The sequence below is a fragment of the Bos javanicus genome, chromosome 9 (assembly GCF_032452875.1).
Source record: "Bos javanicus breed banteng chromosome 9, ARS-OSU_banteng_1.0, whole genome shotgun sequence".
In the NCBI taxonomy this organism is placed as follows: domain Eukaryota; kingdom Metazoa; phylum Chordata; class Mammalia; order Artiodactyla; family Bovidae; genus Bos; species Bos javanicus.
In genome coordinates, this window is record NC_083876.1 from 82,598,007 (window position 1) to 82,619,765 (window position 21,759).

Genomic DNA, 21,759 nt, shown 5'->3' on the forward strand with positions numbered 1-21,759 from the left:
GGAAGGCTTTCTTATCTCTCCTTGTTATTCCTTGGAACGCTGCATTCAAATGGGTATATTTTTCCTTTTCTCCTTTGCCTTTCACTTTTCTTCTTTACAGAGCTATTTGTAAGGCATCCGCAGACAACCATTTTGCCTTTTGCATTTCTTTTTCTTGGGGATGGTCTTGATTACTGCCTCCTTTACAATGTCATGAACCTCTGTCTGTAGTTCTTCAGGCACTCTGTCTATTAGATCTAATCCCTTGAATCTATTTGTCACTTCCACTGTATAATTGTAAGAGATTTGACTTAGGTCATACCTGAATGGTCTAGTGATTTTCCCTACTTTCTTCAATTTAAGTCTGAATTTGGCAATAAGGAGTTCATGATCTGAGCCACAGTCAGCTACAGGTCTTGTTTTTGCTGACTGAAAAGAGCCTCTTCATCTTTGGCTGCAAAGAATATAATTGACCTGATTTCAGTATTGACCATCTGGTGATGTCCATGTGGAGAGTCTTCTCTTGTGTTGTTGGAAGAGGGTGTTTACTATGACCAGTGTGTTCTCTCGGCAAAACTCTGTTAGCCTTTGCCCTGCTTCATTTTGTAATCTAAGGCCAAATTTGCCTGTTACTCCAGGTATCTCTTGACTTCCTATTTTTGCATTCCAGTCTCCTACGATGAAAAGGACATCTCTTTTAGGTGTTAGTTCTAGAAAGTCTTGTAGGTCTTCATAGAACTAATCAACTTCAGCTTCTTCAGCATTACTGATTGGGGCATAGATTGGATTACTGTGATACTGAATGGTTTGCCTTAGAAATGAACATAAATCATTCTTTCATTTTTGAGATTTCACCCAAGTACTGCATTTTTGACTCTTTTGTTGACTATGAGGGCTACTCCATTTTTTTCTAAGTGATTCTTGCCCACAGTAGTAGGTATAATGGTCATCTGAATTAAATTCACCCGTTCCAGTCCATTTTAGTTTTCTGATTCCTAAAATGTTGATGTTTACTCTTGCCATCTCCTGTTTGACCACTTCCAATTTACCTTGATTCATGGACCTCACATTCCAGGTTCTTATACAATATTGTTCTTTACAGTATCAGACTTTACTTCCATCACCAGTCACATCCACAACTGGGTATTGTTTTTGCTTTGTCTCCATCTCGTCATTCTTTCTGGAGTTATTTCTCCACTTTCCTCTAGTAGCGTATTGGGCACCTACTGGCCTGGAGAGTTCATCTTTCATATCTTTTTGCCTTTTCATACTGTTCATGGGGTTTTCAAGGCAAGAATACTGAAGTGGTTTGCCATTCCCTTCTCCAGTGGACCAGGTTTTGTCAGAACTCTCCACCATGACCCACCCATCTTGGGTGGCTCTACATAGCATAGCTCATAGTTTCATTGAGTTAGACAAGGCTGTGGTCCATGGATCAGTTTGATTAGTTTTCTGTGATTGTGGTTTTCAGTCTGTCTGCCCTCTGATGGATAAGAGGATTATAGAAGCTTCCAGATGGGAGAGACTGACTGTGTGGGAAACTGGGTCTTGGGGGATCTTTCAAACCCTGGGAGTAAATCCAAGTCTCCTGCATTGCAGGCAGATTCTTTACCAGCTGAACCACCAGGGAAGCACCCATATAGTCAAAGCTATGGTTTTTCCAATAGTCATGTATAGATGTAAGAGTTGGGCCATAAAGAAGGCTGAATGCCAAAGAATTGGTGTTTTTGAATTGTTGTGCTAGAGAAGACTCCTGAGAGTCCTGAAGGAGTCAGGAAGACTCCTGAGAGTCCCTTTGACAGCAAGGAGATCAAACCAGTCAATCCCAAAGGAAATCAGTCCTGAGTATTCATTGGAAGGACTGATGCAAAGCTGAAGTTCCAATGTTTTGGCCACCTGATGAGAAGAGATGACTCATGGAAAAGACCCTGATGCTGGGAAAGATTGAGGGCAGGAACAGAAGGGGCAACAGAGGATGAGATGGTTGAATGGCATCACCAACTCAATGGACATGAATCTGAGCAAACTCTGGGAGATATTGAAGGACAGGGAAGCCTGGTATGTTGAAATCTATGTGATCTCAAAAAGCTGGACATGACTTAGTGACTGAACAAAAGCATTATTATATTTATTGTAGGTAGGATAGCTAAGCATGTCCCAACTCAGAATAAATAATAAACATGTGTTACTAAAAGCAATGGCAACCCACTCCAGTATTCTTGCCTGGAGAATTCCATGGACAGAGGAGCTGGTGAATTACAGTCCACAGGGTTGCAAAGAGTTGGACACGACTGAGCAACTAACACTCTAAAGAGAGCTGATTGACTAAACTTGAAGTAAAAAATTAAAAAGGGCCTAACACGCATGTCTAGCTGTTATTCTACTCTCCCACGGATTGGCAGCTACAGAGGATGTGGAACGATGTCCACTCTGCCTCCTTTCTCTTCACTCCAGAGCCTCAACCATCAATACATTTCCCCTGGTTTGAGCAAACTCCGGGAAATGGTGAAGGACAGAGTAGCCTGGCATGCTGCAATCCATGAGGTCACAAAGAGTCCGACATGGCTTAGCGACTGAACAACAACAAGGATATGTTAGTTACTAGTTTGTACCAGCTGAATATCTGCCCTGCCTAGGTATTCACCATGTAGATGAAAAACTTGCTGTTACCTCTCAGGTTCTCCCTATGTCCTTCTAAAAACCATATCCCATTCTTTCCTTTCTAATTCATAATGATTACTCTGATTTTTGTGTTTACTTTACTTTATAGACTTATTAAGTATGTGACTGTACCTAAATAATATAGTGTTTAGTTTTTCCTATTTCTAAACTTTTATAAATGTAATCATCATATATATATATATATATACATATATATATATACATATTCATTTTCAACTCTGCTTTTTTTCTTCAATTTTGTTCTTGATATTTATCTGTGTTTTTATGGATAACTGAAATGCATTCAATTCCCCTGATACATAGTAATCTATCATATGATTATTTTGTATTTTTCCCATTCTGGTGTGGATAGGCATTTGTACATGTCAAAGTGTTTCTCTAGGGTATTTCCTAGATATTCCACCAGTGGAATTTTTGAGCTGCATTCACTAAAAGAAATCAACTTTATTAGATAATGCTAGATTGTTTGCTGAAGTGATTACACGCTACCAGGAGTGCTTAAGTATACTGGTAACTCCATATCACTGACAACACTTAATTTTTGCAAATCTGGTAAGAAGAGAATGTACTGTGGTTAATTTCTCTGCCCACTAATGAGTTAGAGTATCTTTTCACATGTTTGTTTCTGTGATGTACCACAGAGACTTCCTTGATGACATGGCTCTTAAAGTCTTTTGTCAATCTTTTTTGTGGCATCTAATGATTTTTAGAGGCTTCTCTGGTGGCTCACTGGTAAAGAACCTGCCTGCCAATGCAGGAGGCATGGTTTCTATCCCTGGGTCAGGAAGATCTCCTGGAGAAGGAAATGGCAACCCACTCCAGTATTCCTGCCTGAGAAACCCCATGGACAGAGGAGCCTGGTGGGCTACAGTCCATGGAGTCAGTCAGGCACAACTTACCGAATGAGCACACAATATTTGATTTTTTTTCCTTAAATTTCCTTAAATTTTTAGAATACTTACTGTTTAAATGTTATTTTAATGCCATCTTTTAAACTAAATTATACATTCTACCTGGTTTTGCTCATATATTGAAATGCAATGAGCCTTTAAAAATGTATTTTATACTCAGAAAACTTGCTAGATTCTTGTTTCTAATATTTTATATGTATTGTTGCTCAGTCATTCAGTTGTGTTCTACTCCTTGCAATCCCATGGACTGCAACACACCAGGCTTCACCATCCATCACCAACTCCCAGAGTTTACTCAAACTCATGTCCATTGAGTCAGTGAAGCCATCCAACCATCTCGTCCTCTGTTGTCCCTTCTCCTGCCTTCAATTTTTCCCAGCATCAAGGTCTTTTCCAATGAGTAAGCTCTTTGCATCAGGTGGCCAAAGGATTGGAGCTTCAGCTTCAGTCCTTCCAGTGAATATTCAGAGTTGATGTCCTTTAGGATTGACTGGTTTGTTCTTGCTCACCAAGGGACTCAAGAGTCTTCTCCAGCACCACAGTTCACAAGCGTCGATTCTTCAGTGCTCACCCTTCTTTATGGTCCAAATCACATCCATACATGGCTACTGGAAAAACCATAGCTTTAACTATACAGAACTTCGCCAGCAAGGTGATATCTTTGCCTTTTAATATACTGTCTAAGTTTGTTGTAGATTTTCTTCCCAGGAGCAAGTGTCTTTTAATTTCATGGCTGCAATCACCATCTACAATGATTTTGGAGCCCAAGAAAATCAAATTTGTCACTGTTTCCACTTTTTCCCCATCTATTGGTCATGAAGTGATGGGACTGGATGCCATGGTTTTAGTTTTTTGAATGTTGATTTTGAAGCCAGCTTTTTCACTTTCCTCTTTCACCTTCATCAAGATGCTTTTTAGTTCCTCTTTACTTTCTGCCATAAGGGTGGTGCCATCTGCATATCTGAGGTTATTGATATTTCCACTTGCAATCTTGATTCCAGCTTTTGTTTCATCCAGCCCAGCATTTCTCATGATGTACTCTGCATATAAGTTAAATAAGCAGGGTGACAATATACAGCCTTGACGTACTCCTTTTCCTATTTGGAACCAGTCTGTTGTTCCATGTCCAGTTCTAACTGTTGCTTCTTGACCTGCATACAAGTTTCACAGGAGACAGGTCAGGTGGTCTGGTATTCCAGTCTCTTTCAGAATTTTCCACAGTTTGTTGTGATCCATACAGTCAAAGCATAGTCAATGAAGCAGAAGTAGATGTTCTTCTGGAATTCTCTTGCTTTTTCTATGATCCAGTGAATACTGACAATTTGATCTATGGTTCCTCCTCCTTTTCTAAATCCAGCTTGAACATCTGGAATTTCTCAGCTCATGTACTGCTGAAGACTAGTTTAGAGAATTTTGAGCATTATTTTGCTAGCATATGAGATGAGTGCAATTTTGCAATAGTTTGAACATTCTTTAGCATTACCCTTCTTTGGGATTGGAATGAAAACTGACCTTTTCCAGTCCTGTGGCCACTGCTGGGTTTTCCAAATTTGCCACATACCTTGTGACCAAAGACATGAAGTTGCTATAGCTTGACAGCTATTTTTCCAAATGTGAAACTATTAACTTGACAGTATAGTTTTATATTTCAGAATCTTATGACATTTGTCCAGAAGATTAAACATCTCCAAACTGAATACATTCAGTCATTCATTATTTATCAAACCTGTACTGACATCCTACTTCTAAAGGAGATACAGATAGACAGGACTAACCTTGTCTTTAAGAAGTCAGTAATCTGATAAGATAGACATGGATATTAACAATATAGAGAGTTAAGAGTTTGGACAGAGGTAAATACAGAGTCTTGTGGGACCATTTAGAAAGAATCCATGTTTTTTTAATTCAAGGAAAATTTCCTTGAGGGAAGGTATTAAGATACAAAGCCTTTGTAACTGGGACTAAGGATTCATTTGGGACAAAGGATTAAGCCTTTGTCCATGGCAACTTTACTGTAGGAAACTCAATTTGTGAGATTTCTCTGCCAGCCCTAGAACTTATCTTGGTTGGAACACAGCCCTTGCCTGGTAACAGCGTGGCATGGGAGGGATGAGAAATGAAGCCAGACTCAGGAAGAGGAAGTAATGCAGAAGCTAATAATCTCTCATGTTTGTCTGATGGTGCCTTCTGTTATGCTGTGGTTTGTGTTCACAGAGTTATTTGTGAGGGTTAAATGAAATATGTGTCAATTTCCTGAGGAATTCTAAAGATTGGTTTACTTCCTAATGAACGATTGCTCTTTTCTCAGGAAAGTTATGTTTTTGTCCATTAGGATTTAAATATTCAAAATATGTTTGCTCTGACTGATGGAAGCATTCAGTTCAGCAAGCACTTCTTGAGTACTTCAGGGTGTCTGTGAGCCAGAAGGATGCAGAAATGAAAATGCTTCTGCCCCAAAGGGGCTTCAGTGCAGGCATGGATGGAAGGTGTAAACATAAGCTGTGTGATTTGTGGCTGCCAAGACAGGCTAAGAGGGCTCAGTGCCCCTACCCTGAAGCCTCGGGGCTTCAGATGCCTCTATCAGCATCCCTAAATCCTCCAAACGAACATTTGGTCAAAGTAAGTCAGTGTGTTTATGGAGCAACCACAACTTACAGGCAGTTACTCCAGCCTCAAATATCCCCAAATACTTCTAGCAGATGACTCCACCAGTGTCCCATCCTACCAGAGTGAGAGGTGCCACAAAATATTTAGAGGAGGGAAAGGAGTCTGGGGAGGGATCCCATAGAGATGATCTCTGAAGTTGATTTTGAAAGACCACAAAGGAATTGCACACCAGGTAGAAAGGATCAGTTGTGCTTTAGAGGACAACACGGATACAGAGAGATTTTGCAGGGTTTGGTGCTCCAGCGTGGGTGGGAGAGGGTCATCATTTGGAGAGACAAAGAAATCAGAACACACAGAGGGAGGGCAATATACTCAATGCCAAAATTTTGGACTTGATCTGTAAGTAGGAGGGAAACATCTAGCAGTTTTAATTACCTAATATCTAAGAAAGAATGTTTTGGTGGCAGTGTGGGAACTGTCCTGAAGGAGGAAGAGGGACAGATCAAGGCCAGTGGGTAAGAGCCACGGCCAGTCAGTTGGTATTAAGTTCCTTAGGTCTCTAATTCATACTCACCTTAAATGCTTCGAAGCATTTTTAGCATATGGTTCAGACCATTCTGCCTTGCCAGATTCTTCTCAGAATACTGTTTATTTTCATGCTGTTCCTACCTCACAATAATAGTTACTGGTGGGGTTTCACATCTTAAAGCTATTTTACAGCAATCTTAGTTTTCACAGTCATTGCCAATTTGGCAGAAGCAAATTTTGAGGCCATCTTGCTGGATTTGTGTTTTAATCAATGTGGTTATTTCATGACAGGAAATAGATCTTGTGCCTTTTTTTTTTTTTTTTTGTATATAAGGCATTTAAAAAGCAAACAGTCATTTAATAAGATAATGCAACAGGAGCCCTGCCTGCTTCAGTGGTTAATGAATGTGGCAGGAGTCTTTCCAAACCAGCAACTTTGAGGAGACAAACAGCAATGTTTAAATAATGGTGAACTTTGAAGACGAAATTAATGGGGTGGAGAATTGCTACTTTTAAGTTGAAAGAATCTCATAACCACCTCCACAATCAATTTTTACTCCAAATGATTTTTCTGATTGAAGGAATTGAGACATTCTTGCATATATACAGCCTTTTTCTCCCTCCCTCCCTGCCTCTCTCTCTCTCTCTCTCATACACACACACAGGAAACTTACAGAAGCTAATTTCCACAGAATGAAAAAATAGTGTGTTCCCTGGAATTATTGACCACAGTTAAATCCACCCCAAGCAATTTCTTGTATTTAACCTTCATCTTCCAAGCCTCGGCCCCAGACACAAAGCAATATTTCCTCCTGACACAGTTTACTTCTTTCAGAACCTTGAAGAATGATGTAAATAACTCCACCAGCACTGTGGTTTTCACTGAGCCTGAGCATTAAACATTTCATCACCGATTGCCTTTAGTACCTGTGTGTACATTGGAGTTTTTGTCCCCTAATTGTTTGTAATTTTAGTCCTTTCATGCTTTCTAAGAATTCAAAAGACAAAGTGAATAGACAGGAGTAGTTTAAACCTAGACTGTATACCAAACAAAGGTATTAGAAGGTCAGTTATATGCAACTGAGGCACACAGTGGTGCAGTCGATACACTGTGCAACTCCAGATGCCATTTACCTAGACTGCAGTAGACCAGTGCTTTGAAAGTCTTCATAAGGTAGAACAGTGGAAGAATGGTCCTCTGCTGTGTGCATGCCACCTTACTGAAACTCACTGTGCATGTGAGAGTGGTCAGTAATGGAAGTGTATTGTGCTCATGAACAGAAGGGAGGCAGAAATGACGGTGGAAAACTGATGCTGTTGAATAGCCAAGGTTGAGCCTAAAATCTGCAAATAATAGTATATTTATCTCCATTTCAGGTTGTTTTTAAGAACATCTTGGAAACATTTTTTTCATCCTTTTAACCATCTCCCATGACTCAGTTTGGAAAATTATTTGTGAGTCTGGTGTGCAATGTAATAGCCAACAGTCCGGCTAAATTAAAATGATTCCTATCAATTATTGAGTGAATACATATGGGATTCCCTTGACAAGGAAGTGCTTTGTATTGAAGTTTCCAATAGGTTTATTGTTCATGGGGAGTCAGAGGTGTAGAATAAGGGGGAGGCTTGTTGAGCTGCAGCTAGAAATTTCCCTTGGAGGCATTTATCATATTTTAGGGGCTGATTCTCAACTTTTGAGGGCCAGAATCTTAATTTTTGTGAGTTCTTCTATCTCTGAGGGATAAATTTACATTTGTAAGTATCATGGAAATATATATACATATATGATACACATATTTATTTACATTTTATCTATAAATATATACTGCTAAGTCTCTTCAGTCATGTCTGACTCTTTGCGACCCCATAGACGGCAGCCCACCAGGCTCCCCCATCCCTGGGATTTTCCAGGCAAGAATACTGGAGTGGGTTGCCATTTCCTTCTCCAATGCATGAAAGTGAAAAGTCAAAGTGAAGTCACTCAGTCGTGTCCAACTCTTAGCGACCCCATGGACTACAGCCCACCAGGATCCTCTGTCCATGGGATTTTCCAGGCAAGAGTATACTACATATTATATATTTCTATCATTTATAAAATGGGGCTTCCCTGATAGCTCAGTTGGTTAAGACTCCACCTGCAATGCAGGAGATCTGGTTCAATTCCTGGGTCAGGAAGATCCTCTGGAGAAGGGATAGGCTACCCACTCCAGTGTTCTTGGGCTTCCCTTGTGGCTCAGATGGTAAAGAATCCACCTATAATGTGGGAGACCTGGGTTCGATCCCTGGGTTGGAAAGATCCCCTGGAGAAGGGAAAGGCTACCCACTCCAGTATTCTGGCCTGGACAATTCCATGGACTGTATTAGCCCATGGGGTCCCAAAGAGTTGGATACAACTGAGCGACTTTTGCTTTCATTTATAATAGAATATATATGATATGATGGAATACATATAATGCATATTACACATTACTGTATATGTTATATAAATCTATTTGTGTCTATGTACATTGTCTATAAACACATACAGATATACAGATTTTTCTCAACTTACAATGGAGTTATATCCTGATATCATAAATTGAAAATATTGTAAGTCAAAAATGCATTTCATACACCTAATATACTGGACATCATAGCTTAGCTTACCTACATTAGCCCGCAGTCAGATAGTCATCTAACATAAAGCCTATTTTATAATAAAGTGCTGACTATCTCATGTAATTTATCGAATACAGTACTCACTGCAAGAGAAAACCAGAAAGGTTGTAAATGTATCAATCATTTGCCCTCACAAGCTTGCAGCTGACTAGGAGCTGCAGCTCACTACCCTGCTCAGTATCATTAGTGTATCGTAATGCACATCCCAGGAAAAGATCAAAACTCAAAATTCAAAGGACAGGTTCTACTAAATGTATATTTCTTTGATGTCGTCATAAAGTCAAAAAAATTTTTAAGTTTAACCATCCTAACTCAGGGACTTTTTGTATTATATGTAGATTTGTTTGTATACACACATATCCTCCTGTTGAAAGAGCCATATATACTTGCCCTGTAGTCAAATCACATAAAGTTGGTTTTATGTGAAGGTTATTTGAGCTCAGAAGAAGGAAGGTTAATATATGGTTTCAATGAAAGAAACACCTCTCCACAATAGAAGCAGATTTCAGATGGACTGACCCTTAAGCTTGTTCTCTGTTGGGCAACAACTGGACTCCTACTGCTTCTAGGAATTTCGTTGTTTACCATCTAGGAGTGCCTCTATCAATATAACACAACACAGCATACTAGGTTCCACTGCCTAAGTCACAGTCCTGCCCTGATTTCATGGAAGGAGGTCCTCTAGTATCCTCAGAATGCCTGCCACACCCTTCTGAAGTGTTTCTTACACATAGGGGTCTTTTTTTTTTTTTTAAGTGGGTCATTTTTGTACTGCACATTCTTGCTTCCTTGGGCACAGCTGATGAGGACAAGGCTGAATGGGCCTATGACCCCAAGGCAGAGGTTTCTGTGCTGGCCAGAGATCTGCCAGTGGATCCGCAAGTGGCTTGATATGAAAATCCTGTTCAAGAGGACGCTGTGAACTAGTGACTTGGCCATCCTATTTAGATCTCTCCTACAACACACTCAATGGAGACTTGCAGGGAAGGAGCCTGGAAGTTAGGTCAGTTCAGTTCAGTTCAGTCAGTCAGTTGTGTCCGACTCTTTGCGACCCCATGAATCACAGCACGCCAGGCCTCCCTGTCCATCACCAACTCCTGGAGTTCACTCAGACTCATGTCCATCGAGTTGGTGATGCCATCCAGCCATCTCATCCTCTGTCGTCCCCTTCTCCTCCTGCCCCCAATCCCTCCCAGTATCAGAGTTTTCCAATGAGTCAACTCTTCACATGAGGTGGCCAAAGTACTGGAGTTTCAGCTTTAGCATCAGTCCTTCCAAAGAAAACCCAGGACTAATCTCCTTTAGAATGGACTGGTTGGATCTCCTTGCAGTCCAAGGAACTCTCAAGAGTCTTCTCCAACACCACAGTTCAAAAGCATCAATTCTTTGGTGCTCAGCTTCCTTCACAGTCCAACTCTCACATCCATACATGACCACTGGAAAAACCATACCCTTGACTAGATGGACCTTTGTTGGCAAAGTAATATCTCTGCTTTTTAATATGCTATCTAGGTTGGTCATAACCTTCCTTCCGAGGAGTAAGCATCTTTTAATTTCATGGCTGCAATCACCATCTTCAGTGATTTTGGAGCCCAAAAAATAAAGTCTGACACTGTTTCCACTGTTTCCCCATCTATTTCCTATGAAGTGATGGGACCAGATGCCATGATCTTAGTTTTCTGAATGTTGAGCTTTAAGCCAACTTTTTCACTCTCCTCTTTCACTTTCATCAAGAGGCTTATTAGAAGAATGCAAAAAAATAGTTGCAATGCAAAAATGCAAGAAATGCAAAATGAATGCAAAAAAATATCAGAAACAGCAAAAAGCCATGAGGCACTAAAGCCTTAAATAAGAAGAAACCTCCCCAATAAGGAGCGTGCACTGAGTCAGCAATGGGGGGAGCAGAAGCAACAGAGATGTGGAATTGTCGATTCATCACAGTGGCAAAGCTTGGAGATGGAGCCGCAGATGACCTGTTATGATGGAAGCGATTCTCTTGGCTCCTATTGACTCCAGAGCAGACTTTCAGGGTCTAAAGTCCCTGGTTATAAGGCTCCTGAGGATGTCTCTTGACTCTTTTCCTTCCTTGTGATTCTTTACAATTACTGTCCATGATTTGAGGTAATCACGGTATGTCTTTGTTTATTGCCATCTTGAAAGAGTCTGATTAATAATTCTGAAGTTACTAGTTGACCACATTTATTGAGGTTTTGCAATCATCTACTGGTAATCTCTAAGAATTTACTCCCACAAGTAATCATGTGTGCTCAGTTGCTCAGATGTGTCTGACTCTTAGTAACCCTGTAGACTGTAGCCTGCCAAGTTCCTCTGTCCATGGGATTCTCCAGACAGGAATACTAGAGTGAGGTGCCATGTCCTACTCCAGGGGATTTTCCCAACCCAGAGATCAAAACTGCATCTCTTACATCTCCTGTACTGGCAGGTGGATTCTCTACCACTAGTGCCACCTGGGAAGCCCACTCAATATGAGATGTGAATTTTACTTAAATTAACAGAGACAAATTCATTTCCAGATTATCAGGTGGCACATAATGGTGCCCTAATATACTCACTCATGTAGAGGTAGACCAGTTCAAGACACTGGGTGGATTCCCTTAGTATATGGATTCCTCTTTTTTTACAAGTTGAGTTGACAAATCACAGAGTATTTCTACCTTAAATAGTAGGACTGTAATCTCAGTCTTTACTGTGGCAAGGCAGTTTTCTATTACTTGAGGCTGTAACTTTAAGACATGACATGCTCTTGGAGTGATATAACCTTGTTCTAATCATTAGTCGTTTTCAGCCAAATTGAGCAGAGACTGATTATAGTTGCAGTTTTGTAACCAAGATGTAGCAAGTTGTTTATCCTTCAAATTTAGAATAACATTGGTTGATTATTCATGCATGCAATTTTATAGCAACTACATAGCATTTGAGCATCATGAAACTCTTAACCGTATGAGTGGCAAGAGAAGGTGCCTGTGGCCCGTTCTTTCCATGTAATATAATGGCCAAATGCCAAAGAGGAAAACAAAATTCATAATGATGGGAAATATGAGAGAACCATTAAACATTCTATAATCAGATGATTAAATTGAGAAGATGAGATGAAGAAGAAGAAGATGATTTTAGTTGGTCTTATTTTTCATCACAATAGAAAATAGAACAAAAGAGATTATGACTCTCACCTCTTTATATTATCTACCACCAGCCCTACTCCCTCCCCTTTTCTGTGTCATGAAAGAAAGAAAGTGGACATAAAAGTCACTCAGTCATGTCTGAATCTTTGCAACCAGGCCAGAATACTGCAGTGGGTAGCTTTGCCCTTCTCCAGGGGATCTTCCCAACCCAGGGATCATGCTGAATCTTTGCAACCAGGCCAGAATACTGCAGTGGGTAGCTTTTCCCTTCTCCAGGGGATCTTCCCAACCCAGGGATTGAACCCAGGTCTCCTGCATTGCAGGCAGATTCTTTACAAGCTGGGCCAGAAGGAAAGCCCAAGAATACTGGAGTGGATAGCTGATGCCTTCTCCAGGGGATCTTCCCAACCCAGGATTCGAACTGGAGTCTTCTGCACTGCAGGCAGATTCTTTACCAACTGAGTTATCAGGAAAGCCCCCTTCTACGTCATAGTTGGAATCAAGCTACTTGTTGCCTAGCCCAGTATATGCCAGGCTTAGCGGGATTTCCATTGAAGTCATATCTGAAAAGTGAGGGCTACAATAACACTGTTCAATCAAATGCCTTAAAAAACTCAGTGGAATGGCAGGAAGAATCCCAAGAATGAAGGACAAATTCGGAACTACAGAATCCCTTGCTCTAAATTGCCTTTCTAGGCACAAGACTAGGCCAGTTGTTGTTTTCGGGTATTTGGTCAGCTCTTCCATGGGCAGTGGGCTTCCCTAGTGGCTCAGTTGGTAAAGAATCTGCTTGTAATGCAGGAGACCAAGGTTCAATCCCTAGGTAGGGAAGATCCCCTGGAGAAGGAAATGGCAACCCACTCCAGTACTCTTGCCTGGAGAATTTCATGGACAGAGAAGCCGGGAAAGCTACAGTCCATGGGATTGCAAAGAGTCAGACACGAGGGTGAGACTAACTTTCATGTTCACTTTTTTTCCATGAGCAGTGCTTCCAAGCTTTCCCAGTTTTCAGGGATCTGGCCCAGGAAAGGGCTCCCTACTCTTCTTTGCATCAGAGGAGTTGCCACTGATGTGCATCATCCAATGTGTAGTTGGTGTTGGGAGCTTGCCTTGAAAAGAGGGAAGAGGTGTTCTTTTGTCATTTACTCTGATTCATCAAAGTTTAGGGAAATAGGGTACTGTTTGCTGGTGATGTCTTATTAAACAAAATGCAATTCTGTGTAAGTGAACAAATAGACTTATAACTGCTAATCCACAAGCAATTCAAGGAATTAGTATATTCCACTGAGAAGAAATACTTGTGGATTTAGAAATACAGGGAGACTGCTACAAGGTTTTGAAAGTCCATACATACTATAAATTCAATGTTATTAAACCTTACTATTGAAAGCAGCATTCCCAAGTGAAAATAATATCTGGCTAGGATGATTTGACTTTCATGAATGAGGGAGGGGGCGGATATAGCTGAAAATAAAATCAGAGCATTGAAAAGCATCCAGAGCATATCGTTTTTTAGCTTTGTTCTTCCTGCTTCCATAGATAATTATAAAAAGTCTAAGAAAGGAAGTCTTTTTGCTATGTATTTCAGAAAAGTTTCTATTCTGTAGGGAATTTGCTTCTACTTAGGTATCTGAATGATACTCAACATTTATTGTTGAATTTTTTCCCTCAAGTTTTAAATCAAATCTTTAAGCTGTTTCTCCATATATCCCAAACCTCTCTGACTAGGAAATGAGTTCTTACCAGTGATTATTTCGTATTACTCCCATTGTCATAGAAGCCAATGATAATTCCAGAACTCAAGGATTCTAACAAAATCCCCAGCAGATCTCAGCAGAGAGGGGCAATGTTGCTAAATCTTACTTAAGCCCAAGTTTCCCTGAGTGTATGTATTTCCAAGTAATGAGCTATATGAGCAACAAACTGTGAAAACTTAAAATATGTGAACAGAATTTCATGTTGAGAAGAAAGAAAATTTATAAGGAAGACAATCTGATACTTCTTTAATGATCTGCATAAAATGGCGTAGTTTTGTATTTTATAATATAAACAGAACTCAGTCTTACCAATGAAAATATGTCTTATATGAACATTCAAACCAAGCATTTTGCAGATCAGCTGGAGGAAGAAACAGAAGTCAGGGATGGGAGATGTGTGAATCATAGGGTCAGTAGATTTGGGAAAAGGGTCTGGGTGAGCTCTCCCCACCACCAGAAGGGCTTTGACTTCACTTAGGTCTCCATCAAGACTTTATGGCATGGATGTGCCAGTAAACTTAGCTCAGTGTCCACAGTGCATGCCCACTGCTTGTATCTGATACCTGCTGGTGAAAAAACAAACACACAGATCTGTTCACTAGAAGCTCCTAGGACACAGGATATCAGTGCCCTTATTGTATTTTTTGGAAGGAAAAGGTAATAGGCTAGGCATCTCTGTAATAAGGGCTTCCCTGCTAGTTTAGTTGGTAAAGAATCTGCCCGCAGGAGACCAGGTTTGATTCCCAACCCAGGTTTGATTCCTGGGTTGGGAAGATCTGCTGGAGAAGGGATAGACTACCCACTCCAGTATTCTTGGGCTCCCCTTGTGGCTCAGCTGGTAAAGAATCCACCTGCAATGCAGGAGACCTGAGTTTGATCCCTGAGTTGGGAAGATCCCCTGGAGAAGGGAAAGGCTACCCACTCCAGTATTCTGGCCTGGAGAACTCCATGGACTATGTCGTCCATGGGGTTGGCAAGAGTCAGACACGACTAAGTGACTTTCACTTATTCTCCATAGTAAATGAATCAGTAGAAGGCTATCAATGGGAGGGTTTTAATCCTTATAACTTATTTTATATGTCTACTGAATGCTGATATTGTTATTTTTGTTGTTATTCAGTCACTAAGTCCTGTCTGACACTTTGCTATTCCACAACTGCAGCATGCCAAGCTTCCCTGTCCTTCACTATCTTTCAGAGTTTGCTCAAACTCATGTCCATTGAGTCTGTGATGCCATCCAACCATCTCACCCTCTGTCACTTTCTCCTGCTTTCAATCTTTCCCAGCATCAGGGTCTTTCCCAGTGAGTTGGTTTTTCACACCAAGTGGCCAAAGTATTGGAGCTTCATCTTCAGCATCAGTTCTTCCAATGAGTATTCAGTGTTGATTTCCTTTAGGATTGACTGGTCTGATCTCTTTGCTGTCCAAGGGACTCTCAAGAGTCTTATCCACCACCACAGCTTGAAAGCATTAATTATTTGGTGCTCAGCCTTCTTTTTGGTTCAACTCTCACATCCATACACGACTACTGGAAAAGCCATAGCTTTGACTAGATGGATCTTTGTGGGCAAAGTGATATCTCTGCTTTTTAATATGCTGTCTAGCTTTATCATAGCTTTTCTTCCAAGGAACAAGTGTCTTTTAATTTCATGGCTGCAGTCTAATATTTGAGGTCATCCAAAGAAGCCAGGCTCAATCACAATGGTTTTCAGCTAAAAGTCATATTTGTTAAGTCCACTGAAACTATGACCCACACAGTCCTGTCTCAGAACCATGAAGTTTATGCAATTCTCAGGAATACTTCCTACTTTTCTCATACTTACACCTTACTTCCCTCATACTTACACCTACTTTCCACATATCTCTCAATTCAGTCTGTGCCAACCTCTCAGACAACCTGAATTCCCCCTCCAGCCTCTTTCCCATTGAGCTGACTTCCACCTGAATCCCTGTCTCTTGATTCTGCATCATCAAAGCCCCAGTCACCTGGTGGAAAGAGCCCTTCATGGATAAGGAGGGCCAACAAGGGACTGAGCAGAGAGAAGCCTTTTTAGGTGTCAGGGAAGAATAAAGACCAAGAATTGTCATAGGTAAGTCTTTCCCCTTCTCACATTGCACAATTATATTGTTTTATGAACAGCAGTGGGCTTCCCGGGTGGCACTAGTGGTAAAGAACCTGCCTGCCAATGCAGAAAAGATAATAGAAGATGGCCTGATCCTTGGGTCGGGAAGAACCCTGGAGGAGGGCATGGCAATCCACTCCAGTAATTTTGCCTGGAGGATCCCATGGACAGAAGAGTCTAGCAGGCTATGGTCTATAGGATTGCAGAGAGACACTACTGAAGCAGCTTAGCACACACGAACACCAGCACTGGTGGAATAGACATTGATGGGGGAGCAAGAAAGAGAGGGAAGAGAAAAAGATAATTTTAGAAGCATGTATTACAGAGGAAATGAATTCACATACATTCTCATATATTCAAAATCTAGATGGCACAGAAGTGGACACTGGAAAATCTCCCATCTCTTTCCCCAGCCACACTCTTTCCCTTTGTAGAGGCAGCCAATTGCTATCAATTTCAAGTGTTATCCTTTCAGAGATATGTTAGGCAGATACAAATGAACATATGTTCTTTCCTCCACTTTCTTTTAGCCAAATGGTAGCACTCTACACAGGCTGTTCTGCACCTTGCTCTTTTCTGCCATCAATTTAACTTGGAGATTCATCCTCTCTGTACCCAGAACACTTTCTCATTTCTGTGAGTGGATAGGATCCAAATGTGTGTGTTAAATAGAAGAGGAACAGTATATGACACCTGTGCGTGTCCCACCTGAATTTTGAAACCTCTGAGAGAACACTGTGCAAAGCAGATGAAGATGAAAAAATATATATGTATTACTGGTAAAGCTGATGCTGGAGAATGCAGCTCAGATACACAATGACAATGATTTCCTAACACTGAACCCTCAAATTAGACAGACTTACCAACTTTACCAACTTAGTAAGAAGTACTCAGAGAGTCATGGACCTTCCTACATGAATGGCTTTCCCGAAAGGCTCATGACCTGATGAAATAGACATAAATATGGAGCAGGTAGATCCCCAAAAGAAAGATGGGCAAACAGATCAGGTGCACTGGCAGTTTCTCACTCAAACTCAATAATTAGGCAATCCACTTCAGGAAGCAGTGGTGCAAGATATTAAAACATTAAGGAAAAACTCTTACTGTTGAAAACCAAGTCTATGACAGTAACATTTCTCCACACCCCAACATTATGACTGCACTCAAATGTAGTTAACTTGTCTCTTAATGATAGACACCAGAGGTGCTTCCAATCTTTTACTATTACAAAATGTAATGTATATGAATTTTCAGTCTTTTGCTATTACCAAAAAAATCATGGATATGAATATTCAAAAATGAATACCATTCTGCACATAAAATTTCACACATATGGGATTATATCAGAATGATGAATTCCTGGAGGTGAAACTGCTGGGTGAAAAGAATATGTGCATTTAAAATTTTGTGAGATATTCTCAAATTACCCTATATGGAGGTTATAGCAACACCCTTAGAAATGTGTGAAGGGATCTATTTCTCCACATTTTTCAACAGGATGTGTTAGTTAGACCTTCTAATCTTTGCCACTATAATACACAAAAGGTAGTGTCTTTAAAACATCATTTATTTTCTCTTATTATGAGTAAGATTAAATATCTTTTCTTAACTTTAAGAGCTATTTTCATTTTTTGCATGTGAACTGTCTCTTGACCTTCTATGTTCCATTTTCCTATTGGATGTTCATGGATTTTTAAAATAGACTTTATTTTTTAGAACAGTTATAGGTTCACAGTAGAACTGAACGGAAGTCAAAGAGAGTTCCACAAACCGTCTATTCCCACACATACATAGTTTCCTCTATTATCAACAGCCTTTTGTGGGTATTTTTATATTACCCATGAAATTAATATAATTAATTAATTATAATATATTAATTAATATAATATATTGATTATATAATAATTAATTATCATATAATTAATAAATTAATAAAATTATATTGTGTTTACACTTTAGAAAAATTTTGACTATGATACAAATTGCAAATCTTCTTCTAGGTGGTGGCATTCTTTTGACTGCTTATAGTGGTTTAGCCATCTTGAATTTATTTTTCAGTTCAGTTCAGTTCAGTCACTCAGTCGTGTCCGACTCTTTGCAACCCCATGAATCGCAGCACACCAGGCCTCCCTGTCCATCAACAACTCCCAGAGTTTACTCAAACTCGTGTACATTGAGTCAGTGATACCATCCAACCATCTCATCCTCTGTTGTCCTCTTCTCCTCCTGCCCAAAATCTCTCCCAGCATCAGGGTCTTTTCCAATGAGTCAACTCTTCGCATGAGGTAGCCAAAGTACTGGAGTTTCAGCTTCAACATCAGCCCTTCCAATGATCACTCAGGACTGATCTCCTATAGGATGGATTGGCTGGACCTCTTTGCAGTCCAAGGGACTTGCACCACAGTTCAAAAGCATCAGTTCTTCGGCACTCAGCTTTCTTCACAGTCCAACTCTCACATCCATACATGACCACTGGAAAAACCATAGCCTTGACTAGACGGACCTTTGTTGGCAAAGTAATGTCTCTGCTTTTGAACATGCTATCTAGGTTGGTCATAACTTTCCTTCCAAGGAGTAAGCATCTTTTAATTTCATGGCTGCAGTCACCATCTGCAGTGATTTTGGAGCCCCCCAAAATAAAGTCTGACACTGTTTCCACTGTTTCCCCATCTATTTGCCATGAAGTGATGGGACCAGATGCCATGATCTTCGTTTTCTGAATGTTGAGCTTTAAGCCAACTTTTTCACTCTCCACTTTCACTTTCATCAAGAGGCTTTTTAGTTCCTCTTCACTTTCTGCCATAGGATGGTGTCATCTGCATATCTGGGGTTATTGATATTTTTCCTGGCAATCCTGATTCCAGGTTATGCTTCTTCCAGCCCAGCATTTCTCATGATGTACTCTGCATGTAAGTTAAATAAGCAGGGTAACAATATACATCGTTGACATACTCCTTTTCATATTTGGAACCAGTCTGTTGTTCCATGTCCATTTCTAACTGTTGTTTCCTGACCTGCATACGGGTTTCTCAAGAGGCAGGTCAGGTGGTCTGGTATTCCCATCTCTTTCAGAATTTTCCACAGTTGATTGTGATCCACAAAGTCACTATGCCACACTTTGGCATAGTTAATAAAGCAGAAATAGATGTTTTTCTGGAACTCTCTTGCTTTTTCAATGATCCAGCAGATGTTGGCTATTTGATCTCTGGTTCCTCTACCTTTTCTAAAACCAGCTTGAACATCTGGAAGTTCACGGTTCACATATTGTTGAATTTATTTTTAGCATAGTCTAATTTACTTTTCTGTTATGTTTTCTGAGTTTTATGCTGTTCTTAAAAGAGCCTTCTCTACTCTTTGATTATTAAAAAGTCCCCCCCATATTTCTTCAAGTATTTTTATGGTTTCATTTTCAGTTTCTATTAAAATCTTTGAACAATATGAATCCAACATGTAAGGATCCAACTTTTTTTTTTCCCTAGATGACTACCTAATATTCTTTATTAATGAATCCATATTTTCTTCACTGCTTTGAAATTCTATCAATTATTGGTCCCAGAAGGTCAAATAAATGAATGGGATAAACATGTAGATAAAGACCCTCAAATCAACAATCATCTATTTGAAATATTGTTCATGATTGGTCCTCTCAACACTCTTAGATTCAAATTCCTACTCATCCATTTAGTAGTTGCAAAACTATAGGCAAGTGAACATTTCTGAGAATCTGGCTTTGGGTTTGTTGTGGAAATTATATGAGAGAATGTGTAAAATTTGGTAACATACAGTTGTCATGAATACTAATTTATTGTTTAATTCTTGTCAGGTCTTTTTTCAGCCCATTCTATTCTCTGCTCTGCAATGACTTCTGACCATAGATAAAAATGACACAGTCCTCATGAGCTTATGAACCCCCAAAGGAATAGCCAAGATACTTTAGAAAACTTTCCCATGGAAATGCTGAAGTAGAGATGGGTCTGTCCAGGTTACCTGGGGGCATATTTATGATTCCCAGGGCTGAGCTTAGATACAGTTTGTAGAAACTGTGTTCATGAAAGGGACTGGGAGGAATATAATTTTCTGTCTAATTTTCATGAGGCCCTTCAACTCAGCCTCTACAAATATACCAGCCATATTCTCAAATATATTCAGAAAAACAGGTTGGCTGATATTTCTTGGTACCAAATTCTATAAAGTAAAAATTACCAGAACTTCTTTTTGTATTCACAAACTTTCCTGTTCTTTCTTTAGCCTTTCTTTGTCCCTTGTGGAAATGAAAAATAGTTGATTACCATCTGTTGCTTCATATTCCAAAAAGTAATTATTAACTGTATCTCAGCCTGATATTATAAAAATATTACTTTAATATTTCTCTGAATGTTCCTGGAAGATTATTAAGCTAGGTAAAAATGAGGGCACTAGAACCATTACAATAATAAAACCAGTGGTAAGTTAATAACAGTGAAACAAAAAATGAATAATCATTGGTGGCTGATGAGTGCACTCTGTAAGGAATTCAATATTCTGAATTTTTAATTACTCTTAGACGCTAATTCTTGACAAAATACAGCATTTGGAGATAATACCAGTAGATATTGCATGGTAATTATGAAATATAATTTGATGAACTGAGGATTTGAGAGTTTGGAGATGTGTTTTCATGATGAAAGGCAATATGTATGTTTTGATATTTTGATGCTTATTTCTATTTTCTGTTAGTGACTCAGACAGAATCAGAAAATCATAGAATTTCAACACTGGAATAGACATAATAGATCATCTTGTTCCAGCTGCCTGGCTTTACAGATGAGGAAACTAAAAATTCAGAGATGAAGAGGAATTTGCCCATGTTATCTACAGTCTTGATGGCCAAGCAGGGGGTTGTACTTAGCACTGGCTTTTAGTCTAGCACTGATTTCGTATTTCTTTTTTAAAGCAAACACTTATTTCAGTGGGAAGGAGAGGGGTTTCTCTTTCTGATCCTCATCCAAATGATATTTTATTTGAGAAACTTGCTTACTGTTGTCACTATGAACTAAACATGTGTTGTAAGGCAGAGGCCACTGTCACCCCACAGCATAAAGGTATGATTTATATTCCACTGTAGTGAGCTTCCCAAGTGGTACAGTTGGTAAAGAATCTGCCTGCCAATGCAGGAGACTCAAGAGGTGGGGGTTTGATCCCTGGGTTGGGAAAATCCCCCGGAGTAGGAAATGGCAATCCATGCCAATATTCTTGCCTGGAGAATCCCACTAACAGAGGAGCCTGGCGGGCTACAGTCCATGGGGTCACAAGAGCCGGACACGACTGAGTGACTGAAGGGTATTTGATGACTGCCTGGTCATGAGAAGCCTGGCTCTGGGCCCTGCCTGCC